Source organism: Myodes glareolus, chromosome 13 (assembly GCF_982192425.1).
Source record: "Myodes glareolus chromosome 13, mMyoGla1.1, whole genome shotgun sequence".
In the NCBI taxonomy this organism is placed as follows: Eukaryota; Metazoa; Chordata; class Mammalia; order Rodentia; family Cricetidae; genus Myodes; species Myodes glareolus.
This window is the reverse complement of record NC_142038.1, coordinates 48,360,206-48,387,259: the sequence shown is the minus strand read 5'-3', so window position 1 is coordinate 48,387,259 and position 27,054 is coordinate 48,360,206.

Below are 27,054 nucleotides of genomic sequence, written 5' to 3'. Positions count from 1 at the left end.
GCCAACGGAAACCAAGTTGCTTCTGGTGGTCTTTGTGGACAGGCACGAAGAAAAAGACACCCACTAGGTGAATAGCTGCGTGTCATGTTCCTGGAGATGTGTTGACCTGCTCCAGTGAGGACATCACACCTGGCACAGCAGCTGCCTGTAGGGTCACTTGAGTCACTTCTTGGTTGCCATCTGTACTAGTCTGTACCTGCCCCGCTCTCCCTGCATCTTCCAAGTTCTTGATGATGGCGCTCATTTCTGCAAGTCCTGGGGCTGGTGAAATCGTCACAGGATAAGTTTGGGGATCCACTGGACCTACGGTGAGTTGGACTTCAGCTAAAGCTCCATCAAGCATCTGACCTTCATAAGCCCCCACTTTAACCACAATGTCACAATGTTTCTTGGGGGTCTTCTGGAGTCAACATCAATTCAGAACCAGTATTTAACAGGACCGGGAAAGTCTGATGGCTTTCTTTCTAGTGTCCAGTTCCCATTGTAAAAGGCCGGAGGTCCTTCTGGGAGAGGACTGGAAAAGGGCTAACAGTAAAAGCTTTAGGTGTCTTATCAAGGTTCTTTCTCGGGGGAACCTGACACCCCTTCACTCAAGGGGTTCTAGGCTTGCAAACTGGCTCAAGGCTGGGCATTGGTTCACAGCCGAGATTCCCTTTTTTCGCTAGCCAATGTAGCCTTTCTTTCATTTGTTTGAGAATGTTTCTGCTTACACAGATCAAACAAATATTTAGTAGGCTTCTTCCTCTTTCATGCTTGGAAACACCATGATGGATTTGCCGGGACCAAAGGTCCACCCCTGAGTAACAACACCATAACATCGCTTTGCCGGAGCTGACCATTATAGATTAGGCCATTATAGACACTACTTTGTCTGTGCTGCCTGTACAACTACGATCACCTTGCCTTTGGCCATTCAGTGCTGCCACCTGGCCCCTGCTACCTTGGGGGCCCAATTAAACCGATCGCATTTAATTTGTGTAACTGAGCAGCAGCATCTTGAACCCAAAGGTGTGGCACTAGGAAAAGGGCAACAACAAAGCCCTTCAGCTGTGCTGGTGCCCCCTCGCCTTACAGGATTAGTGATGGGCACGTTATCTGGGCCTTCCCGTTGTGGGGGATTAGGTTATACACAGGGTGCCCACTCTAGCACTGCAATTTCCCTGAGCCTTAACATCCCCTCATCAACACTAAGCCAAGGGATAGCAGGCATCTCCAACTCCTTTTCCATAGGCCATCTTTTGACAAATGCTACATTTAACCATACAAACAAACTTTGGTACCTTACAAAACAAAACAAAACAAAAACAATTGTGTGAGCCTCCATATTAAACCTAGAATCTGCCCTGAGGGGGCCCGTGTCAATAAACTCAGTCCAATCCTTATGTTCCTGCCACCGTCATCGCACACCCTTAAATTCCATCCCTCCCCACATTCCCCAGACTTCTGCTTGAATGAATTAGCAAACCATTAAGTTCTTTAGTATTGTAGCATAGCTCCTCATGGCTTACACTCTCTACCTCCCTTCCAGGAACCTGCTTAGCCTTCAGTCTGGCTATAGTCTAGGGACAGCTAGTGGTGTCCTGAGGGCTTCAGTGTTGTCTCGCCTGACATCTTCTTCAGAGGACGCCACTGTTTGTGTAGCAGACAATGAAGGATTCATTTCTTCAGTCAAAGGAAGAACAGGCAATATTTCGGGGGTGGGGGTAGGAGTTACACCTTCTGCTGAGGGCAAAGAGACTACTTCCGCAGGTGAAATAAACCCTTGGGAATCTGAGGGTTCAAAGTTCTCATCTTGAATAGGTTTTTCCCACACATCTCCTTCTTAACTGATAGGATCCTATTCTTTACCAATTAATGCCACCATTGCCCTCCATGGCTGGTACTTGAATTTTCAAGGTAATTCGGCCAATCTTTTTTTTTTTTTTTCTTGGATACAGGGTTTCTCTACATAGCCCTGGCTGTCCTGGAACTCACTATGTAGACCAAACTTGCCTCAAATTCACAAGAGATCTGCCTGCCTCTGCCTCCGAAGTGATGGGATTAAAGGAGTGCGCTACCACACCTGGTTCAGTCAACCTTATGAAGGCTTTGGTGTAATTTCCTGCAACTTGATCTCTGTAGGCCGAAGAGGAGATTCTCTCCCAGATCACACTTAGAAACCTTTAGACGGCTTATGTGCATCTGAAGCCTGTCAGTTTTATCACTGACTTCACTGTTAGAATACTTCTCACTCTCCATATTGTGAGAAGAGAGAAGTTGGTTAATATTATCACAGAGCTCATTCCTTTCCTTTGTCAGTTTATCCAGAGACAGTAGGAGCAACCGGCCAGCAGCATCGTTTATCCAGAGACGATAGGAGCAATTGGTCAGCAGCATGTTTTTCCTTATTATTCTACAAATTGTCAAAAGTTTTATAACCAGAGTCACCCAATCTATGGTCTCTAATAATTTGTGAACCAGGATAATCAAATGCGTTTGTCTCCTTAAGTCTGTAAGTAGCTCACACTATTTCATCAAGCTTTCAGAAGAGGCTTTAGTAACTATAGGTGTTGGCAAATTGGGAAGCCTATTATTCCAGATACTTAAAAAATTTACCTTCATACTTCTGTTGCTATAGAATGACCTCTGATACCAAAATCTTTATTAGTCATGGTTTACTAGAGGAACAGAACTGACAGAGTGAGTCTATATATATTTAGAAAGAGGATTTATTAGAATGGCTTACAGGATGTTGCCCAGCTAGTTCAACAATGGTTGTCCTCTGACAGAAGGTTCAAGGATCCAGTTGTTGTTCAGTCCATGAAGTTGAATGTCTTAGCTGGTCTTCAGGCTTATGCTGGAGTCCTGAAGAAGAAGGCTCTGGTGCTCTAATGCTAGAGAGAGAGAGGGAGAGGGAGAGGGAGAGGGAGAGGGAGAGGGAGAGGGAGAGGGAGAGGGAGAGAGAGAGAGAGAGAGAGAGAGAGAGAGAGAGAGAGAGAGAAAATGAGCAAATAGGCAAAGAGAATGCTTCCTTCTCCCATATATATCCTTTACACAGGCTGCCGGCAGTGTGTGGACCAGATTAAAGTTGGATCTTCCTACCTCAAAAGATCAGGATTAGAAGAGGCTCTTTCACTTCAAATGATTTTAATTAAGAAAAAAAAAATACCTCACAGGTGTGCCCAGCTGCTTGGGTTTAGTTAATTCCAGATATAGTCAGGTTGACCACCAAGCATAGCCATCACAGGGAATCATTGTTTATCTTATTAAGATAAATCTACAAATTGTCTGTTTCTCCGTCTCTTGGTTTTCTTACTTGACAGAATTCAGAGATCATTGTGTTTCACTTATGTCCTGCTCGGCAGTGTAAGCTTTGCCAAAGACTGTGCTTGGCTAAAGGTACAGATGCCTGTGTATATGGAAATTTCATTTTGCTCTGTTTTGTTAAGTTGCTCTTTTCCTGGGAAGCCTTCGTCAAAATGAAATGACTTTCTCAAATGTCTAGTCAGTCCATCTCTCCCCCTCTGGGCCCTTGATGCCTTGGGGTTTGTGTCTGGGCTGGAGTGTGTTTCGGATCTGGCTTGTAGGTTACCGCTGTCCCAAAAGTCAAGTGTGTGCAGCTTCCTTTTGCTGAGGTCTGGGATGTGCGCTGGTCCCCGAGTGAAGGAGAAGGGACAGTGATTAACATTCTCCCAGCTCACTCGGGGACAGCTGTTCCAAGCCCTTCCTTCCTGCTCGAAACCCTAACTAGTTTTCAAGAGGAACTTAAATTTTTTTTTAAAAAGAAGAATATGGAGTTCTTCCAAGATTGCTCAATTTTTCTTTCTCTAAAGTAAAATAGTTCAACCCATGTGCCAATCCAAATGTGCTTCCTGTATTCGGCCTGCTGAAATGAGGGCTGGAAGATAGAATGCATGGCCTCTGGAATATTATTTTTCAGTGCTGGCCGGGAAAAAGCCACATTTTCAACTACTTCGGTCGCCCCTGTGCTTTTTAAAGGAGAATGCTAAGAATGTTTTAGGGAACAGAAGCTTCCAGAAGCCTATCAAATGACTCCCCCATCACATGGGCTTCCTTTGCAGGGTAACAGATCAGAGTTGGTGGTTATTGCTTTGGTTATCTATCATGTGCATTCAGGGGACCATTCTCCGATGAAGAAAGCCTGTTTAAAGAGACTTTCCCATCGCAAGTATAAACTAAACAAGAGACTCTGTGAATATAACTAAATGCTTTTATCAACAAGTTTAAATTACCCAGTGTACTAATTGCCTTTAGGTTATGATGTTAGGATTTTATTAGCCTACGTCTTGCCCTCTACAGAGCTTCCTGTGGGTTTCTTTGTTGTCAGATGGTAGTTACATGTGTAGGGACATGGTGGGAGATAGAATCTCTGCCTAGCCATTTTCAGCACGTGCCTGAGCCTGGACCCCTGATGGGTGATTGTCATCACAGGGAACCTTCCTCCATTCCTAGGTAGGATATCAGTGAAAACAGTAGGTGTGATACACAGGACCACTTATAGCACCATAGTATGTCTTAGTCCAGTAGTTCTCAACCTGTGGGTCTCGACCCATTCACAGGGGTCATCTAAGACCACTGGAAAACACAGATTAATAATTCATAACAGTAACAAGATTATAGTTATGAAGCTATGAAGCAACAAAATCATTTTATGGTTAGAGGTCAGCACAACATGAGGAGCTGTATTAAGGGTCACAGCATTAGGAAGGTTGAGAGCCACTGTATTAGTTGAAGAAGCTTCTTACTCATGTACCGTTACTTAATCAAATTCAAGTGAAGAAAAGGGAAGGTGGGTTTTTTTTTTTAAAGACTTTTGTTTAAAAAAAAAAAGTGAAACCTCCTTTTCGAGAAGAAATAACACAGAATCAAGCAGAGTGAAACGCAGCCCTCACCTTGGACCCCTGGTAGCTGTTATTTTGTGTGTCCCTACAGTCATGTGATCGGGCTCAATGATGGCACATTAACAAAGATGCCATGTCCGCTGAGAGATGAAGAGATACAATTCTGAAACCAGCTATTCCAGATAATTCATGCGATAACATAGAAGATTGCCGAGAAGGACATAGACTGGCAGAGAATAAACTGGCCCTGAGACCCGGGTGATGCTGGAGCAGTTCCTGCCTCCCTTTCATGTGTGTGTTCTGCTCGCGACCACGTGTGTGTCATCGGGAGGAGGAGAGCAGCCTTGTGCTGCTGAAACCGTTGACAATGTCAGCTTAGAGGAAAGTCTGTGTTCTAGCAGGGTGTTTGCTTGTTTGGGACTGGGTCTCACCATGTAGCTCTCTCTGTTTGAGGACATCCTCTGTAGACCAGGCTGGCCTCAAATTTGTGGCAATCCTCTCATCCCTGCCTTCCAAGAGCTGAGGCGAGAAGCATGCACCACCACACCCATCTCTTTTGTGTTGGTTTCAGATAGGCTTTTCCTGTGGAGCTCAGGACAGCCAGTCACTCAATAGCTTCCTGCCTCAGTCTCCCCAGTATTGGGATAGCAGGTATGAACAATCACACCTGACTTGGGTAGGTAGAGATGTTTGTCAGTTAATGACGAAGTGTGTTCTGCAAGCAGTTTTCTCATGGGGGTTGTACTGCAATAGTTTTCCGAATGTGTTCTGCTCCACCCGGTGCACTGAAGAAGGAACCCAGGCTCTGGGCACACGCTTGCGCAAGGCAGTGTATCACAGATACAACCATCGCCCATACTAGACTTCCTACTGCCTTACCTTAGTTAACAGTATTTCAGGCTGATGGAGGCACGCACTTTTGTGAAAAGGCACATGCTTCAAAATTGCCCAGGTTTGGGACCTCACAGGGGTTGGAAGTGATTGGAAAATAGTTTTCCATGTTGAGTAGTAAGGGATGAAGCACACCCCGAGTGCCCTCCCTTCCCACAGGACAAATTGCCAAGCCAGTTCTGAGGCTTCTCTGTAGGGAAACCCAAGGAGGCCATCCACGAAACATGTGAAGTTTGACTCGGTGACATACGCCATTAGCCCACAGTTGTGGTCCATCAGGAATGCGATGGAGCAAGAGACTCTGAGGTCTTCCTTGTGTTGTTAGTGGCTCCCCCTACTCATTCTGATGAACATTCTTCCCTTGTGTCTTAGACAGTGACATGGTGCAGATTAGAGCCACATGTATTGCTTTTTCCATTCTCTTCCTTTCTATTTGTGTGTGCGCGTGTGTGCGTATGTGTGTATACAATCTGTAGAAGAAGGTCTGGACGTCAGGCTTGAATTGCTGACATTCACCCTGCTAAGAGGCTCTTTTGTATTAGCCAACGCTGTTTGTGTTGCGACAGCAAGTGTTGGAGAGGCAGCCATCCTTCAGGCTTTCCAATAAGGTGTCTTTCAGCCTGGAACTTTCCATGCTTCGTTTCTGCTCAAAGGTGAATTTATTCTGGAAAGTTCACACTAATTTAATTCAGGGACTTGGAAGGGACGTGAGAGTAAAAATATACCTTCTTTTACTCTACAAATAAATGTAAGACTTTGGTCTTGGATAACTCCGGGGCAGTCGAATGGTGGAACAATAAACAGGCCTCAGAGAGTCGCTGGTGAAGCAGGTTGAAGTGATTAACCACACGTTTCCTGCGTTCTTTGGGCTGCTGGGAGTCCCTTGAGGCTGCGCAGTTCCTACTTTAGGCCAATGGGCAGGACAGGGAATTTGGGGGCCTGGACAAGAGATTGTTGGAATCGGAGCAAACTGTTTTGTGGTCTTCAAAGTTTAAAAGCACATTAATTATGGTTAAAGAGTCTTCTGTGGAAAGAAGAGCAAATCGGAATGCCCTGGAGTTGGAATTGACCAAAGCCCATGGCGTGCATCTGTGAGTGGGAAGGCAGGCCCTTGTCTGAAGGATGGCAGTGGTATACTGCTTCCTTTGCTGCCACCTCTGTGAGTTGGATTATTTGATTGCTAGGAAAGAGGTGCTGTGTCATCAGTGCATTGTAGGACATTCCTCAACATCCTTGGTCCAGGTATGGGAGGCCAGGAGCAGTGCACATCTGCCACCTAATCTCAGGTGCAAATAGTAAAAACTGTCCCCAAACGGTGACAAATATTTTGGGAGATTGAGCTGGGGAATTGTACTTGTCTGAGAACAACTGATAGAATCTTGAGTTTAGACTCATCTGAGTAGGGTTTTAAGTCAGAGATGGGAATCCATGTGGTGGGACTATGGGGCCTATAGTGATGGGACTGTGGCGTCTGTGGTGAAGGGACTATGGCATCTGTAGTGATGGGAATATGGCCTCTGTAGTGATGGGAATATGGCGTCTGTAGTGATGGCACTATGGTCTTTGTAGTGAGAGACTTATGAAACTGGGCCTATCATTGCCCTTGTAGCCTTCTTGTCCAAAGCTGCCCTCTCCTGACTTTTGGCTGGCACAGACTGTACTCAATCATGGTTCCAGGCTTCTTTTCTGATATACCATGCTCTGTCCCTACAATGAGTAAGTCTCTACCATTTTTAAACAGAGGAGCTTAGTGTGTCTTTAAGGCCCCAGTAGATGCCTATCAAGTATAAAAAAGCCCCGTACTGTCAGCTGAATAATGCAGAAGTGAGCCCTGTGATTCCTGCCTACCTTGTGGCCAGCAGCCAGAGGCTCAACAGGTGTGGGCATCAGAGAACAGTGCAAGCCGCAAAACGGCATCACAAGGGAAGTACACACCAATGGCTTAGAGCAAAGGCTGTTGAGGACATTGCAGGCTTGCGAGGAGAGACACTCCAGACCGCCTCCTGCCTTCTGTGGGACCTGATTGATTGCTTGGCAGGCACTGGGTAGAGCATGAAGGGAAGGCACTTGCAGTTCACTGGGGATGACATCAAGCGATCACACATTTTGGTAGGAGGTGCTCAGGTTCAAAGGGAGATGGCACCGTGAACGTATCTAAAAGGGGGTGAACTATCTTTAGACGAGGAGTCAGGAGAAGTGTTTTTGAGGAAGAGAGAGGGAGTGTGTGTGTGCGTGCATATGTTTTGTGAGGAAGACGTGAAAATATTTGAGGGCTAGAGACCAGTGCATACAAGGAGACAAAGAGGACACAGGAATCTCCAGAGGAATCCAGTAAGAGTAAGACTTAGAGCCAGAAGTCAAGATCCGGAGGACCCAGTGGCTTTACTGATGGTATCTTTATAAAAGTATAGTAGGGCATCAATAAAGGAGGCTAGGGTGGCGGGCAGCACCATTATTGGATTTGAACTTTCTAAATATCCCTCTGGCTACAGTGATTTGAAAGGGTCCAGCATAGATCTAGGGTGCTTTTAACTATGCAGATGAAAGATCTCGCCATACAGAGTTCCTCAGCATGTTTGCTTTTGTTCCCATTCATAAAAGATTTTGCTCCTCCCAGCTTCCGACAGTTGCTGACAGTTCTTGGCATTCCTTGGCTTGTAGATAATAAAGCTCCACTTGCCGCCTCTGTCTTCACGTGGCCTCTTCCTCTCTGTGTATTCATTCATATCTCCTACCTGTGCACTGGTCACTGGACGAGGGCCCACCCCAGACTAGGATGACCTCATCTTGATTTAACTCACCACATCTGTAATGACTCTTTCCCCCCAATCAGGTCATATTCTGAGGTTCCTAGGAGATAGGATTGGGTACAGCATACAGAGCATCCTGAGAGCTCCTTGGGACATTGTTTATGGAATTATTTCAGCCAGAAGAGATCTGCAAAGAAACTCTGTTCCAGAACATCCTGAAGCTGAAACTTGTGACCCACAGCCACCAGTGGTCTCTCCCTGGACAAGCAGGTGTGCTCCAGTTGTCATTTAGAGTACTTCCGTCATTTATTTTGTCTGGCTGGCTCCCAAAGACATTCGAGTTTGTGATCCAGTACTGCAGGCAAAGGCAACAATATTCTGGTGCGAATACAACCAGAGGCTGCTGGGGAGTCAGGCACAGGGCCCCGGTTTCATAGAGACAGCGACTTGATGAGTGCCAGAAGAATGAAGCAGGGCTGTTCTGGGGACCGCATCTCCGGAAGACCACAGATGATGTCTATTATGTCCCCAGGCATCGGCCATCACCTTGGAAACAGGCCATCTGACAGCGTGTCAAGGAAGTTGTTACAGAGAATTATTTCAGCCGGAAGAGCTGTCTGCAAAGCAATCCATTCGATCCTGCTGTGTCACGGAGTGGTCCCATGTCCCCGGCATTTTCGCTGGAAATGCTGCAGCAGCCAGCATGAAGCCTACACCTGTCATGAGCTAATGTTTGATCCCTGCCAAGGTTTGACTTGGGTTCCATTAACACGCTAGAAAGAACCTTCCAGGGAAGTGTGTTAATATTTAACCCTTTCCCGGGTCCTTTCTCTTTCCCTGGGAGGAAATTGAAGCTTGCCAAACCACCCCTGGGCAGTTTGGGTTTTGCTTTTGTTTTTCAATTTTTTTTTTTTTCTGTCTGGGAGACAATTGGAGAAAGAGAAGTTAATAGAAACTGAGCTTCCAGAAACTGGGGGTACAGGTCAGTTGGTAGAGTACTTACCTAGCATGCACGAGGCACTGGTTTCAATCCGTAGCACCACAGCAGCACAAAATAGCCCTGGTGACTCATGCCTAGAACCCTAGCACTTGGGAAGATCGGAAGTTCAAGATCATCCTTGACTACATAGCAATTTCCAGGGCAGCCTAGGTGACATGAGGCCTTGTTAAGAAGAAAAATAGAAATAAAGAAAGGAAGAAAAAAAAAAGAAACTGAGCATTCAGTACAAGATCCATCAACCTTTTTGAAAAGTCAGTGTGAATCCAAGTCTGGGCCAGGAGAGTAGAGACAAGACCACACTGTTAGAGCTGCTCTAGCCGTCTATAGTCAGAGCAGAACTCAAGCAGGAGATTGGGTGGGGCTGCTGGGAGCTCTGTCCTCAGCATCCTTATCCGTTTCTGTTCACGACAGGTGTGGGGGTATTTTCCCACACGACTTCCCTTTTACTGTGTCTTTTTCTACAGTGGGACCTGGGGACAGTTGTGAGGAATGCTCCTTCCCATTTATAGCCCCCATCAGGCAGGAGATGACATACGGGACTGGTTGGGAGGTGATGCAAAGGCTCAAGGCTCTGGTAGTTGAAGAGGAGCAGAGTCTGGAAGGATGACACCCTGAGAGAGTTGGGACCTCACATGTGTGAGTTTCAAAGTCCCTGAGGTTAGGAGATGGGCTATGGGCAGGCTCAAAGAACAAAGAAACTACAGGTCATTCAGTCCAGACCTTGAAGAGCAGGGCTGGCACAAAGTAGGTGCTTGGGAAATATTTACTGAATGAATAAGTGAATGTGATGGATAGAAAACTAATTTGATTCTTTTTTGTTGCTTCTTTTGTGTGTACTGGGAGGAGTAGCCCATGGCTAGGACAAACCGCTAACACTATTTCGTTAAGTGTCTTAGCATCTTAAAATTATTGTAATTTCATAAGCTGTATTTGCATACATTTGTGTACGCGTGTTTTGCATGCATGTGAGTATGTGGGTACACATGCCCATATGTGAGCTTACGGAGACCTGAGAAAGATAGCAGGTTGCTTTGCTATCAATGTCTACCTTATTGTGCTAAGACAGGATCACCCAGTGAACAGGAAGTTCGCAGATTTGGCTAGGCCAGCTGGCCAGCAAGATTCCAGGATTTGCCTGTTTCCACCCCTGGGTGCTGGATTGACAGGTATGTGCATCCCTGGCCTATTTTTTTTTTTTAAATCATAGGTGTTGGTGATTAGACCTCCAGTCCGCAGGCTTACACAACAAGGGCTTTTACCCCTGAGCAGTCTCCTCAGCCCCACACGTTGTTCTAATAAGCAATCCCGGAACATTTCATGAAAGACTCAAGTGTTTTGTGCTTAGCCTGGATCCCAGGACCCTCCTTATGCCCTAGGCTTAGCTTTTCTGTTTGCTGTCTCCTGACAAGGGTTGATGTACAGGAACGTTTAGACACATCAGCCATCACTTTGTTTACTGGGGAGGAATGATATGTAAATGGCATGGCTTCATTCTGCCAGTTGTTTTTGTCACTCAGCAAAGTGACCTGGAGACCTCTCTCTCTCTCTCTCTCTCTCTCTCTCTCTCTCTCTCTTTCTGTCCTAACGCACCTTATTCTCTCTAACTGCAGCGCAGTGCCTTTTGGGTTTTCTGGTCTACCATTTGCCGAACTGCTTGTATATGATGGACATTTAGTCTGTTCCCAGTGTTGCGAAGAATACCCCTGTACATGCCTCCTTGGGAAGCATGTGGATTTAATTTCATTAATCACCCATCTGGAAAAAAAAAAAAACAAAACAACACAGCACTCATCTGGAGCAAGGCTGGCACCCTGAGATGCTTAGCCCTCCCTAATACAATCGTTTTAAACTTTGGCAATTGACTGTAAGTGGGTTGTACCAGGAAAGAGCAAAATAGAGACCTTATAAGAAAGAAAATAGCTACTTCAAGGTTCAGGTCTTTGGAGGAAAATGTCTCGCCCCTGGTAGCATTTGCTGAAGACACAGGTGGGGATCGTCTGTCTTTTATCACTCATTTGAGGTATTGGAAGCATGGCTTGCTGTGAGCAGAGCCATAGAAGACTGCATGAGCAGGTCATGTTCTCATCCCTGCTTATGTTCTGGTCGGCTTCCTTCTAGCCTCACGCTGCCCTGAAGCTGATCTCTGACTGGCATCTGTGACATTGCGGAGGCCGGTGCGTGCTTCTGTCTTATGTGTGTCTGTGTACGGCAGTGGCATTGAATGCATGTATGTGTCTGTGTCCTGTGGTCTTGAATTCAAACGTTGAAATTGACTCCTCAGTGCAGCTGTGTTTGAGGGCCCTTAGGAGCTGAGAGGGCTTTGATGAATGTGTTCACCTCCTTCATTCCTCTGCCCAATGAAGATGTAGCCTGCCCCCCCCTTTTTTTTTTTTTTTTTTGCTTTAGAGGATACAGCAGCAGAACATCACTTTGAGAGACCAACTCTGCCATACACCAAACCCACTGGCACCTTTATTGTGGACTTCCTGCCCCAAGAACTATGAGAAACACATTTCTGTTGTTGATAAATGAAGCCCTCTGTGGTGCCTTGTTGCAGCAACACCAACAGAATAAGACAGAAAACAGGGTAAGAAACCCCGAATCTGCTGCCTGTAGTCACTCTTTGTGCTCTTGCGGGTGTTTCTGAAGGTGCTGAACTCCTTTGCATGATGTCGATAGAACTGGTCTTCCGTTCTAGTCAGAGCTGTCATTGGGGAGATCCAGCTCTCTCTCCAAACCGTCACAGCCTCTGTGCTGTCCAATGACAGATCAGTAGATCGTATGTTGCCCAAGCTGTTCATTCTATCCCAACTATCCTCACTTTCTTTACAATATTCTGTAATCCATAATATCCCTGTGGATGAGTAAATGGGTATATGGTGGACTTGGTACCTTGATCCAGTGAGCTTGGTGCTGAAGAGACAAGGCTGAGAGAGAGGTCACTGGCAATGTCAGGGTCTTTAAAAGACTAGGACAAACAGATTCCATTATTCTCCTGTCGATAACACTTCTGCTATGATCACTTCTAACCATACCATTTACAGAGTCTCTATTTCTTCCTTCCCTCCCTCCCTCCCTCCCTCCCTTCCTCTCTTCCCTCCCTCCCTCTCTCCCCCCTCTTTCTTTCTTTCTCTCTCTCTTTGACAGGGTCTCTCTCTGGAATTCGCTATGTAGACCAGAATGACCTGAAGCTCACAGAGATCAGCCTGCCTCTGCCTCCTGAGTGCTGGGATTAAACGCATTTGCCATAACACCCAGCTTTTGTTTACAGATTCTCAAAGATGGCATCAAAAGATGTGCTGTTATCAGTTTTCCCACCTTCAGTAGTCTTCGACAGACTTCTCCTGGGCAACTGAGTTTACTGTAACAAACCTGCCAGGGGAGCCTTTGGGGGCCTTTGTTTCTATTGCTATAGGCTCCCCTGGTTGTACTAATACATCATAGAAATCAGTATGGGAGGCAGCTATGTGCAGAAGGGGCCGTGTGGGGTAGCCTCTCTTTACAACAGTGATCTCTCCTAGAGTAGTTTACTGTGAAATCACGAAGAGGAGCATCTATCCCTTTTGATCCATTCAACTCAGGTAGCCCCCATCTCTTTATTTATTTATTTATTATTATAGTTTTTTGAAGGGTGGTTTCCTGTAGCCAAGTTTGGTCTCAGGTTCACTGTGTAGTTAAGGATGACCTTCTGGTCCTCTTGCCTCTACTTCTATAGCACTGAGATTATAGGCGTTCACGACTACGTCTGGTAGTGTATCCATTGCTGGGAATGGAACTCAGTGCCTCCGTGCTAAGCGAACGTTCTAGTGACCGAGCTGTATCTTCAGTACAGTCTGCCCCATAAGAGTTCTGCCCCCGAGGCTTCTACAGTGGAGACCAAGCTTCCAAAGCACATGCACCCACAGCACACTTGGAAACCGTGTCGACCCCATAGCATTTGTTCCCAGTTTTATTTGCCTTTTTTGCCCATTTCCGTATCATTAGGTTTGTCTTGCCTTAGCCGTCTATGGAGGTAAGATTTTCACATCTTCCTATGCTTTTCTTTGTCCTCCTTCAGGTCACCTTTATCAGTAGGGCCAAGGCCTCTCCCTCTGCTGATGAAGTGTCCAGGCTCTGAGTTAAAGACATTAGCTTGAAACCTGGCCCTAGCTCATACAGTGGAACCCCAGCTCCACCCCTTGTTTATGCTAATAAACCACACATTTGTATTTGTATGAGAGCTTCCCGGGTCTTCTATTTCAATAGAACAGATTGGAGCGTCTGCCCATTCTTTAGTCTCTCCCTGAAGTGACAAAGCCAGCTGTCTATGACAAGTGACAGAGGTGACCAGCTGAGGTGGTTAAAAATAGTCCCCGAACTTAAGACCTGCAGAGCCTCTGATGGAGCCCTGACTAACAAGGGTCTCAGTCTTTGGAGGGTTTTCTTCCTGTTGGTATCAGTTGCTGGGGCTATTCTAAGAAATTACTTTCTATAAATCAAGAGAACAGAGAGAGGCTGAAATGTCTCTCCGCAAAGGCGTTTCTCCAGCCCAGCCTGGCCCCAGTACTGATGACTCTCAGAGCCTGCATTAACTGGGAGGAGGTTTCAAGCTGACTTGCTGTGGTCCACAGTGAGCCACGTCCGGGCTGGGAGATTTCCTCTCTCTCTCTTTCCATTTTCAGCTTCTGCCTTTGGCCTACATATTTGAGAACCCAGAAAACAATGATGGCTGTCATCGTGGTTTTGAAATTTTTGGTGGCTTTTGTTGTTGTTTGTATGTTTCCCGCTCTTGTTCGTTTTCCTTTTATTTCTGTTTTCTCTTCTTAAATGCATTTACTTATATATTTGTATTTATTTGTTGTGTATGTGTGGAAGGCAGAGAACAACTTTGAGAGCTGACCCTCCTTCTTTCCACCCTGCGGCCCCTTACCTACTGAACCTTCTCATCTCACCACCGGCTCTGCTTTCCCTTAAAAGGCAGGGTCAAAGTATGGACAAAAGAGGACTGGGCAGCTCAGGATTATAATTTCAGGTATTTGTGACATGAAGCAGGAGGTCTGTGAGTTCAAAGTCAGCCTGAGCAACTTAGTGAGGTTTTAGAGCCTGTACCTGTACTTCAGAGCCCAGGCTGACCTTGAAGTCTCCATCATCCTGACCTTGAAGTCTTCATCATCCTGTTTTAGCCTCTAGAGTCCTGGGATTACAGATGCATGCCACCTCATTGAGATCTGTAGATCTAATCTCAGCCCTTGGAATCCAAACTCGGTCCCTTAAGCTTGCCTGACAAGGATGTAACCAGCTGAGCCATTTCCCCAGCCTGAGAGGGATGCTCTCTTTTCCTGAGACACATACTCATTCTATAGGCCAGACTGTCCTGAAGTTCATGTCACGTCTAATGCCTCAGGCTCCCAAGGGCTTGATAGGCGTGCACCACGAACCACACCTACTGGTAGTTATTTTTCATGGTCTGAAATCCCAGTCTCCAGGAAGGGTCTGGAGGTATTAGGACAGACACATGTTGAAGATGACTGTAGAACACAGGTGAAAACCAGTATGGGGGGGGGAGGAAAAAAGGAAGGAAGGAAGGAAGGAAGGAAGGAAGGAAGGAAGGAAGGCAGGCAGGAAAGCAGTGTGATAGGCAGCTTTACCCCATATTCATATGAAAAATATGACAGCACCTCACTATAAGGTCAGTGAATTCTTCCCACCCCCTGCTTGCTGTACAACCCAACTGAGGCTGCACACAGCCTCCTTCCTCGTAGGAAGTCAGTGTTTCTTAATACACAGTTGAATTTGTTGATAGCTGCAGACAGGATTCCCTCCTGACCATTCCATTCTTGGTTAAGTTGGTTCCACAGCTCAGGAACTGCAGTGTGGTTGCACTACGGTGCTTGCCTTGTTGCTGTCTAGGAAGAAGCTAGAGTTCCTCAAGAGAATGTTCTAGGAGCAATGTGGTTTGATTCCTGTTATTTCCTGCATTCAGCTGCAGAGTTAAAATAGGTACAAAGCTTACACAGGGGTCTGCATCATTCTTATTCGGAAGCTTTTGATGGTTGAAAAGCCGCAGGGAGGAGAGCGAGGCAGGTCCAGGGCAATGCTATGTAATGGAACAGGTTATGGAAAGACCCGTGAGGGAGTCCTGAAGTCATGGAGAGCTGAAGGGGAGCACGTGGAAGGTGATGAGAGGTTTCCTGGGCTGTCATGGAAAAGGGGAGATCAACTGGGACACGCCTGGATTTTGGGAAGGAGAGTGCCCTTCAACCCGCGTTCAATCAGAACACAGTGGATCTTTGAGTCTGCATTGCCCGAAGTGAAGTATGGGGGCTGGTAAGTTCAGAACGACAGGATGATCTGCCTTTGGCTTCACATCCCATCCTGCCCTGCCAACCTGCTGTTGTATGGCTGCATCCCCTTGGCTGGTTTGGCTAGACTAGGCATTGACTTTCTTCTGCATCAGTGACTGTCAGAGTCTTACTGGGAGCAAAGAATCCTCTGTTGAGAAGACACCAAGTGCTTTACCTGGCTAGATCACTCAGGGCTTAAGAGCACTCACTGTTCTTGCAGAAGACCCGGGTTTAGTCCCCCAACCTACACTGTGTCTTCCAGTTCCAGGTGATCTGACCTCTTCTTCTGACATCTGATGGTTCCTGCATAGAGATACAGTCAAACATGAATAAATAAAATTTAAAATAAAGTAAGACTGAAATGTAATATATATCATAGAACTTTTTTTAAAGCTACCAAGAGCTGAATATTTCCATGTACCAGTCCTTGGCAGCCAGAGGAAGCCCTTTATGGAATCTGTACCCTCCTCTGCTTCATGGTCCAAACATCTGTTGGTTTTTGATCTTTGACATTTTGTTCTGTTAGAGAAATCAGAGATAGCTCCAGATCAGCCTGTAGCTGTTCATATCGGAAGTCAGAGCGGCCCCTGGGCAGCTCTTTTTGGGGGCTCCTCTGTTTCTTGAACCCAGTGGTGCTATGATGCTGGCCTCTTGTGTGGGAAGAGGCTAGCAAGCTGATGTCCATGTGCCAAGGGATATCTGTGAGGCGGTCTTGTTGGACAGGCCAGATGGCAGCAGAGTCTCGAAGTCTCTGATCCTCTCTGTCCAAAGGTGGCCTGCTGACAGCTTGAAGTATGGTGCCCTGGGTAATTGGCTTCCTCATTTAGCAATTTGTCTGCTTTCTTTCCCCTCGCTCTGCTTCCTCTCTCGTAAACTGATAGCCTCCTGCCCCTTCGGTAGACTGACAGAGCCAGTTCCCTGAGCAGAGACCACGGGGCGGGGTGCCAGAACCCAGGTGGAGGGTCATTTGGGAAATGCACAGAGAAAAGCACTATCTGCCATACGGTGATGCCTCTCTGCCTGTTTGTGGTAACTTCTAGCCTCTGCCTGCCATTTCCTCCCTATCTTAAGTTGCTGCCCCTCATCACTGCTCCTTCGTCTCTGGCTGCTCTTTTGCCCCTCCCCCTTTCTTTTACCCATCTGCATTCTGCCCCCTCCCCTGTTTTTACAACTGACCTAGTTAAAGTTCAATTCAGAAAAGGAAATTATACATTTGTTCAGGTTAAGCTACCCTTTTCTCTTTCTTTTCCGTTTTGCGTGTAGCTTTTTTTTCCTCTCCAAGGAAGCAAAATAAATTAAAAACACACATTTCTGGTTCCTTCTGGCACCTTCGTCCTCTCAAATGTGTTTGTCTTTAGGTGTCGGAAGTCCCAGGATCCCAGCATCTCTGCTTCATTGAAAATACAGATACACCACTTAAAACTGCAGCCCTTGGAGCTGGAGAGTGGCGCCTGTTTTCACTTTATAAGTCATTTTGTTTCCCAGGTGGAATACAGATTATTCTTGGACGAACATAGGAGCAGACCTGCCCTGGGTGCTGGCAGGGTTAGGTCAAATGTCTGAGCCTGTTTTCCACCTGGAAGGGTGGGATCAGTGTCCACTGTTCACTGGTGATGTTCCCAGATGTTGGGTCATCCTGGCAGCACGGAGAGAGGAGGGTCTCCGCCTCTGCCTCATGGTAGGCCACATGATGCCCGGTCATGTACCATTCTTTATATCACTACTAGATGGGGCCCGTGGATAGGAGACCATAGCTGGTGTCCACTACACTTTTTCATTCCCTGTATTGATTGATTGATTGATTGATTGATTGTTGTTCTGATTCATGAAGCCCTGGCTCCCACTTGGCTTTACTGAGTTGAAGGCAATCTCTGGAAGCAGGTACTAGAGTTCAAATCTTAGCTCCATCAACCGCAAACCCTCAGACAAATTCCTCACCCCCTTGGAACATTAATTCCCTCGTAAGCTTCACGTGAAGCTTAAACTCTTGTTTATAGCCACACCCCCGGCATCTAAGGTGATTAATATCGCAGGAATGAACATAGTAGGTAAGAGCAAGAACTTCGCGCTGGGTTCACAGCCCCATCTGCTCCCTGCGACCCTGTGAGCTCTGGCTACTCACTTCATCTTTAGAGCCCAGCTTCCTGGGGAAGGAGATGGGGTTTGTGTCGATTTCCTAGGGCGGAGTCAAAGCCCCTCCGAGGCTCCAGGGAGAAGGCCTGTCTTGCTTTTTGCAGGTTGGTGGCTCCAGGTGGCCATCAGCTTGTGGAAACTCAGCTCTGTTCTCTGTTTGATCCTCACATAGCCCTGTTCTATCCTGGAAAGTACTTGTCGTTGGATTTAAGATATGATTGATTAAGAAAATGTCAGCTTGAGACCCTTAATTATAGCTGCAGAGATCTCCGCTCTAAATAAGTTGCCATTCACCGGTTCCGGGAGTTAAGCTGTGTGAGTATCGTTTTAGGTCCTGCTAGAGGGCTGTCATGGGAATCATTTGAATCAGATGTTTGTGATAAGGCCTTGCAAGTGATAAGGGGGAATTGAGTGTTCTCATATACGTTACAGCAATCCTATTGTAAAATTGGAGATACCTGTGTGTAAAATGAACAGTGCCTGGTGCACACACAGGAAGAACTCAGGAAATCCAGTTGGTTAATTTAGCAAATCAGCGTGGAAGGCCCTACTGTGTGCCAGGTGCTTTGGTCTAAGAGCTTGGGAAATTTAGTTTTGGTTCATTTAACAAGCCAGCGTGGAAGGCCTACTGTGTGCCAGGTACTTGGTCTAAGTGCAGGGAATACAGTGTAGTGAACAGTCCATACTAAGAAAATTAATAAGAGCACACGAGGTTTCCCGCTTGACCATGCATGTGCCCCGTTTTACTAACACTGTTTTCAGCAGTATCACTGCAGCTCCCCCTGTGGATGCCAGCCTTGTAGTACCAGGGTGCCCCAACACGGGACACTGAGGAATGAGCTGTCCTGTGGAAGAGGCTACAGAACTCAACCCGGAGCAGAGACCAAGTTTCTTGCTTGTGGTTTCAGAAGCATAAAAGATCAATTTTAGTTTTAGCAAAGCTGAGTTCAAAGGTCTGTGGTTTGGTTTTCTAGGGAGCCTTTTAACTCTTCTCATTTGTTGGGATCTGGTAGCGGAATGAGGGACATCAATCTTGCCTGAAACTTCAGTCAGCCCTTGTGATTTCGGTGGTGTCCAGGCGGCTGACCTGGATCAGGCCGACCTGCTGGGGCTGAGGTCCCAGAACCCCGTGGGCAGTGGGCCATAGAGAGCCCTAACCTCAGAGAGCAGCCTTGCTGATCCCCGTTACCATGACAGCAGCAGACTGTTCTGAGAGACCCTGAGAATGAATTAAATGGAACGAAATGGCTGGTGCCCTCCGAAGAAAAACAAGAAATTGAAGCAGGTTTCCCCGGGGCCTGGGACATTGTTTTGACACCCCTCCCCGCCACATCAAGTTGTGTCTGTCAGCAAGGGGCATCTTAGGGGTAGAAGTTGGGAGGACCTGCCCTGCCCATGGCGTGACCTTCACAGAAGATCGGATTCTACAGACTGTAGACGTTTCATGGCTTTCAGCCGAATGAGCAACCCTGTTATGGGTGGCAGGGATGGTCTGTTTTATCTTCCAGTGCCACCCACATCTGAGGAGTGTGCCCTGATGGGACACAGTGACCTGGAAACACAGAGCTCTGTTTGGGAAAAAGGCAGTATAGAAAGTAAACATGGGGGGTATAAATAAAGCCCAGGCCAGGAAGGAACGGTTTGAAAAAGTTACCAGGAAGACCACGGGTGAGGGCAGGTTCTGAAATTTCTCTGCTCCTGGGGCCCTTGTGGCTGACATCACTGGAATTGCTCAATGGAGACCTCCAAGTGGGGCAGTTGCTTTGGAGGCTGCCCAGTGTGCCCCCAGCTACGAGACAGAAGAACCCTGACCTACTTTCTTTTTAAAAAGAAAGTTTGGCTGCTTGCTGTGGGGCCTTGAACAAGGGAATGAACTTGAAGAAGTGGGGTTTTTGTATGTATTCCCCCCCCCCCCCGCACTATTTAATATGTCAGATTCCACGTGTCCCTTATGGAGATGAGCCAACCTCCATAGGGCCTGCGTGAGGATCGGACCAAATAGCCTCTGGGCATTGAGGCTGCTTCCTTCCTTTTATTCTATCCACTCAGGGTCTTGAGGCACTCTGATTCTCTGCTTAGGGCTCTGGCCTGGTGTGTGTGTGTGTGTGTGTGTGTGTGTGTGTGCGCGCAAGAGAGAGAGAGAGAGAGACGGGGGGGGGGGAGCGTTATTTTTGGGTCTAATCAGGTAGATTGCAACACAGACTCCTGATGCTTGGACTAAGGGTTGTGGTACCCTTTCCGGAAAACGGCTCCATGGCTTTCCTCTGCATCTAGAATGACATCCAGACACCACTGCAGTCAGCATCCTACCTCCCCTGGTTCTCGCTGACTTCTCTATCCTTATCCACTGATACCTGCCTTCCTCCCATTCCAGCCACATGCATGTGCGTTCTGCTCAAGTTCCTCCTGCTCATGCTGGGACTTTGCACAGGGTCCTTTGCTTTACTCTAGACACTCTGTCCCCAGGTCTCAGATCTGACTGGTTCTCTGATTCGCATTCATTTGGGGCTTTCTCAGATAAACCTATGCCACCACGACGTCCCGTGTGTCCCTCCCATTGGTCACTGCTGACCGTGCCCTCTGTTTCAGATCACTTGCTACTGTTGGAAGTCTTTAGATTTGTTAATTTTTTTTTCGAGACAGGGTTTCTCTAGTTTTTGGTGCCTGTCCTGGAACTAGCTCTTATAGACCAAGCTGGCCTCGAACTCATAGAGATCCGCCTGCCTCTGCTTCCCGAGTGCTGGGATTAAAGGCGTGCACCATCACTGCCTGGCTTAGATTCGTTAATTTATTTAATGCTTGATCGGTAAACTTTTTTTTGGAGCTCTAGGTCTGTCTTTTTTTTCCTTCTTATTTATTTTAATTAGTTAATTATTTTGAGACAGGGCCTCATATATAGTCCAGGTTGGCCTCAAACTCAGTATGTAGTTGAAGTTGTCCTTGAACTCTTAGTCTTCACGTCTCCACTCCTGGAGTGGCTGGGCTACAGTTGTGTACCATCATGCCCGGTTCCTGTGGGTGCTAGGGGAACCCAGGGCTTTCTGAATACAAAGCAAACACTCTACCAAATGAGCCACGTCCCAGCCCTACTTTTATTTTTTTAGGCAGCATCTTATGCAGCCTGTACCTTCCTCAGATTCACCATGTATCTAGGGATGATCTCCAACTTCTGAACTTCCTGCTCCTATCTCCCAAGTGTTGGGATCACAGGCATTCACCCATGCCTGGGCAGAGCCCCCCATTCTTGGTCATGGAGTGACTGCTTTCTAAAATGTTGCCCAGGGAAAGAGAGACTGAAAACCTCTTAAGGAGTAAGTGTCCCTTAACTTACTGCACCTGATCTTCATAGATCAGTATTGGCTAGTAGCTTACTTGCTGAAATCTGGTGATCGCCATGCTGAGGTGGAGGATACCTAAGATTTCCAAAAACAGAGTTGCTCATGTTAACCTAACTGCTCTCTGTCCATGACTTCAAGGGAAATGACCCCTTGTCAGCCTGGCACACAAACACTTAACTCTTAAATCAAAATCTTTCCTTTTTTTGTTCATCCCCAAGATCTCATGTTAACTTCTGTATCACAGTATCACTTCCTAACTTGTCAAAGTCCCATACTCTTCAAAAACTCAAACATTTTAAAAGCTTGGACTCTTCAAAATACCCAAAATCTTTTGGCTGTGGGCTCCTATAAAATCCAAAGTAAGTTACATGCTTTCTGCTTCCAAGACGGAAGAGCCCCAGGGCACAATTACAATTAGATCAAAGCAAACCCAAAATCCAGCAATGTAAAGCATCCCAGTGTCCAGCGTCTGGGACTCATGATCTCCTGAGCTCCACAGGGCTTGGGCAGTTCCCTGTCTCTGTCTCCGTCATGCACAGCTCACACAGCGTGTCCAGTATGCTTTCCTCCACATCAGCTACCATCCTTATCACGGTCTCGGCATCTCCAGGATCCTGGCGTCTCCACTGCAGCTGGGGCTGGACCTCTTCACGACTCTCTCCAGGGACTCCCACCCTGTCCTGCCCATTGTACCAACTCTCAGCTTCTCTCCATGACCCCCTTAGTCCTGGAGTCCCTGCTGCAACTGAGCCTACACCTTAACCAAATAACTAACTAACTAATTAACTAACTAAGTAAGTAAGTAAGTAAGTAACTAAGTAACTAAGTAACTAACTAACTAACTAGTTAACGGCTCGCTCGTCCTGGCCTTTCACAGTGCTCTGCTGCTCTCCACAGCTCCTTCAGTTTTACTGCTTTGGTGCTGCCCAATCCAGTATGATGCAGAAGGTTCTTACACAACAGGTCAGCTGTTGACTTGAGCCCTACCCTGACCACTCAAGATCACAGCTTCTCCATGCTGACTGAGGAAACATACTGGTCTCTTGTTCATCACAGCTGATTCTTCAGCCCCATCTGTCCAGGAACCACAGATAGATATCACACAAAGGGCTCTGGCAGAGGCTTTTGCTTCTGTCTGAAATTTGCAAGCCCATCTTCCATTGTCTGCACTTCTCTCAGCATTATCTTCCAGCCTCTCCCGGATAAATCCCATTAAGTTTTGAGCACCCAGTGGCTTTTCCAGCTCAAAGTTTCAAACCCTTCCCCAGTCCTCTCCAAAACAATGTGAGGTCAGGTCTGTCACTGCAATGCCCCACGCCGGGACCAATTTCTGTCATTACGATAAAACACTAACCCCAGGCAGCCTGGAAAGGAAAGGGTTTATTTGACTTCTATAACGCAATCAGAACCTGTCATTGAGGGAAGTCAAGGCAGGAAATAAAGCAGACACCACAGAAGAATGCTGCTTACTGGTTTGCTCCCTACGTTTTTTGTTTATTTGCTTGTTTGCTTTTTTGTTTTTTGAGATAGGGTCTCTCTATACATCCCTGGCTGTCCTGGAACTCACTCTGTAGACTTTAGGCCAGCCTTGAAGTCATAGAGATCCACCTGCCTCTGCCTCCCAAGTGCTAGAATTAAAGGTGTGTCCCACCATGCCCAGTCTCCCCATATTTTTTTTTTTTCAGTTTTCTTTCTTATTTAACCCAGGACCACCTTCCCAGGGGTGACACCAAGTACAGAAGATACCTCACAAACTTGCCTCCAGACCAACCTGATGGAGACATTTTCTTAGCTGAGGTTCCCTCTTCTCAGATGACTCTAGTTTGTATCAAATTCACAAAAAGCATAAACAAACAAACAAACAAAACCTAACCAGTGCAGGAAGCTTTTTATTGGGGGTAAACTGTATACCCAGGGGAGGGTGATACCGCCTGGCTCTCAGAATAGGATTTGCTTGAATTCTATAACAGCACATAGCTTGGTCAAATGTGCTGTTCTAAGGCAACACAAAGAATACTCTGCTGTTTGACGCTGATTATTGTCTTCATCTCTTTGATTTCTTTGATGCTGTTTTCTTGACACATCTAAATAGTGAGGAAAATTCTAATCACATTTCCTATCTGCTAAAAACATTTCGTTGCAAATAGCCCTTTGCCTATGAGGTTGACAGCACTGCTGTCTGCTGAACGCGAGTAAATATTCTTTCCCGTATTTTGCTTTAGCCAAATCCTTCAGGAGCTATCCCTTGCTGTGTCTCTTTTCTCCTCTGTGTCTTTCCCCCAGTCTTCCTGAGCATCTCAGTGTGAAACATGCCCAGACACCAGATTCCAGCTTGTCTCTGTTCAGTGAGACCGAGCACCCATGCACACAGTGAATGTGAATTTATTACCCAAGAGAAGTGTAGAGGGACCACAGGCGTCTGGAGTTCATTACAACCTGGTCCATTAAGGTTCAGAAAAGCTGCCTGGGGTGATGGAATCTCACCTGCCCGTGTCCCTTTTCCAGAGCGGCAAGAGACCCAGAAAGCCACTTGGCATGGCTTTTATACCCCAGGGCTGTGTGAGTCACTGGGATAAAGCATTAGAGAACATCCTGTCTCTAGGCTGGAACAGGGCCCGGGCTGTACCAGTCAGTTCCTTATCACAGGATGGTATATTCCCTGCACTTCCCGCAGGTATTGTGAGAAGTATGGATGAGACAGAGAGAAGTATCAGTCCATGCTTACCTGGAGCCCTAGCCTGCACGCAGTACTCTGGATAGGTTCCATCAGGGCTCACCAGACCCAGAGACATCCTGTGCTTGCTGTTTCCCAATTGTAAAATATTTCCGCCTACACAAAAATACCACCCCCCCACCCAGATGTTCTGAGCCTTAGACATGAAGCGTCCTAGTTAAATCCTTTTCCCTCTTTCCCTAGAAGAAAGCAATTACTGGTGACATTTCTGTGTGTGCAGTTTATTTACACTTGATTAATCTATAACAGTGTAAAATCCTACTTTTACTTTGACAATTTACTAGACAGCATCATTGTATATGCGCACTCTTCCCTCTCCATCCTTCCTCCCTCCACAGGCTTTCTAGCCAGCTTGTCCTTGAACTTGCTGTGTATCAGAAGATGATCTTGAACTTCTGCTCTTCCTGTTTCTACCTCCTGAGTGCTGCGACTCGAGTTGTGTGCCATTGTGCCCTCTCCATGCAGCGCTGGGGTCAAGCCTAGGGCATCCTGCATGCTAGCCAAGCACTCCGCTCGGTGAGCCCCACCCCAGCCCTGTGTACACTTTTGAAACATGCTTTAACCTCATGCAATGCGGATTTTGCCATGTAGAGTCAGTAGGTCAGAGATTAAGAAACTGTCCTTCAAACCAACTAAACTGAACAACTTCCCATGCTTCTGTGGGGACTCAGTATTATAATACTTAAAATATTTTTTAAATTATAAGTGATAAATGCTTTTTTAAATGCTAACATATACTAGATTACTAATAAAATTCTAATAAGCTTTTTGTTTGTGTACAGGACATTTTGGTATTGTCAATAAGTTGCTGGTTATGTAACTTCCGCGTGTTTGTGTTTAATTGTGTATTTCCTGCCAATCTACAGTTCTTTAGATTCCTTAGAATCTAAGGAATCGTGGATAGCAACAGTCTCCAGGCCCCTGGCTTGTGGGTCTTTTATATTTTAAGTTATCAGAGAGACATTTAAATTTTTCGTGTTGCCAAATTAATGTACTGTGCCTTTATCCATTGTCCTGTTTGCTTTTTCTTTGTTTGTGTGCTCGTTTTGTTTGTGAGACAAAGCCGTGCAGCTCTGGTGACTTAGAGCTCACTGTTTAGACCCGGATGGCTTCCGTCTTCTGGGTGTGGAGGTTAAAGGGATATACCAACACGTCTGCCTTTTTTGTTTTGTTCCCCGGGTCCAGAAATTGTCCTAGGACCTCCTGGACACTAGGGAAGAACTCCACCACTGTAGACCAGGCTGGCCTCGAACTCACAGAGATCCCCCTGTCTCTGCCTCCTCAGCGCTGGGATTAAAGCCCTGTGCCACCACCGCACGACTACAACTCTTTCTTAAACATTTTCTTTTAATTAAATTTTGACACAAGGTCTCACTATTGTTTAAGCTGGCCTTGAATTCAAGCACACTTTAAAACATTTGGCCCTATCTTATCCTCCTGAGCAGTTGAAATTGCAGGCCTGTACCACTAGGCCTGACTTGACATTGTGTTTCTTAGAATTTGTGCAAGAGATTCTTTCCTAAGACACGATCTCCTCAGTAACGTAGGAGCATGGGGACCTTGGGAGAGGGCTGAAGGGGAGGGGAGAGGCAGGGAGGGGAGCAGAGAAAAATGTAGAGCTCAGTAAAAATCAATTAAAAAAAAGAGATTCTTTCCTAGTACCTCATTCATATTTGCCTCTCTTATAGAGGGGAAATCACAGGTAGATTTCTCTGTCATAAAGAATGATAGAGAATTTTTTTTTTGTGTAGGATATGGTAGGATTTAGTTTTTCTTTTTCTACATGGAAAATAAAGACTTAGCTCTTACCCAGCCTTGTTTCTCTTATGTGCCACCTTTCTCTAGTTATTGTTTGCCAGTGCTTTCCAGGGAAGGTCTGGGTAGCCTGTGAGTCAGACCCTCTCTTGAGCTAATTAGACTCCCCTGGACTCTGTTCCTCTGCCCTTTGGGGCCAGGCAGTCTTTTATGTTCTGTACGCTGGGCCTGCCTCATACCTGCTGTGTATTCATGCACATGGAAAGGCGGCCAGTATGGAGGAGTTACTATTCCAAATGATAAAGACGCCAGAGAAGGGCCTGGGGAGATGGCTTAGTTAGTAAATAGCCTCCTGAACAAACGTGAGAACCTGAGTTTCATTCCTAGCATCCATGTGAAAAGCCAGGTATGTGCCAGGTGAGGTGGTACACACCTTTAATCCCCAGCACTTGAGAGACTGTGAGTTCAAGGTCAGCCTGACATACATAACGAGTTTCAGGACAGTCAGGTCTATATTTTACTACATAGTGAGACCTTGTCTCCAAAGCGAGGAGGGGGAAAAGCTAGGCGTAGTGGTGCACATAGTAATCCCGGCTCTGGGGAAATGAAGACAGGAGGACCACCGGGACTTGCTACAAGCCAGTGGGGCTCAGTTGGTGAGCTCCACGTTCAGTAAGACCCCCACCCCCCAAAATGAGGTTGATAACAATTGAGGAAAGCGCCCTATATCAACACCCCTAACCCCTGCACATGCACACACATACAAAGGGACCGGGAAACCTGGAAAGGAACCTTACTTTATGCAAGAGGGCACACATTCTGCTTCCCTGGAGCAGGGTGGAGCCTAGATGAACATCCACAGGGATGCTGATCTGGTTCGTTTCTTTTTAACTTGTAAACACAAGGTTCCTTTCTCCTCTTCATTTTGCAGTGTCTTGGCGGGTTAATGCTGTGATGCTCCTGCCTGTTGGGACAGCATCCACAATCACGCAGCCCACCAGGAAGTAGCTATTCCTTTTGTCGCTTTCTCACTGGGAAAATTCTAGACCCCAAAGTGAGAACAATGGGGAGTCTGGCCTTTAAATAAATGTTTCTCCATGTCACATCTAGAAACCAGAGTCACAGCTCTCAAAACTTTCAGTGCAGATGGGAAATCTGGTCTTTTTTTGATGGTGTTAGAGGCTGAACTCGAGGCCTTGCATGGTAAGCCAGTGTTCCATTCTAATTTATATCACAGGTGTGGTCCCTGGATTAGGAGGATTGCCCATGTTTGCCAGGTTTGAGAAGAA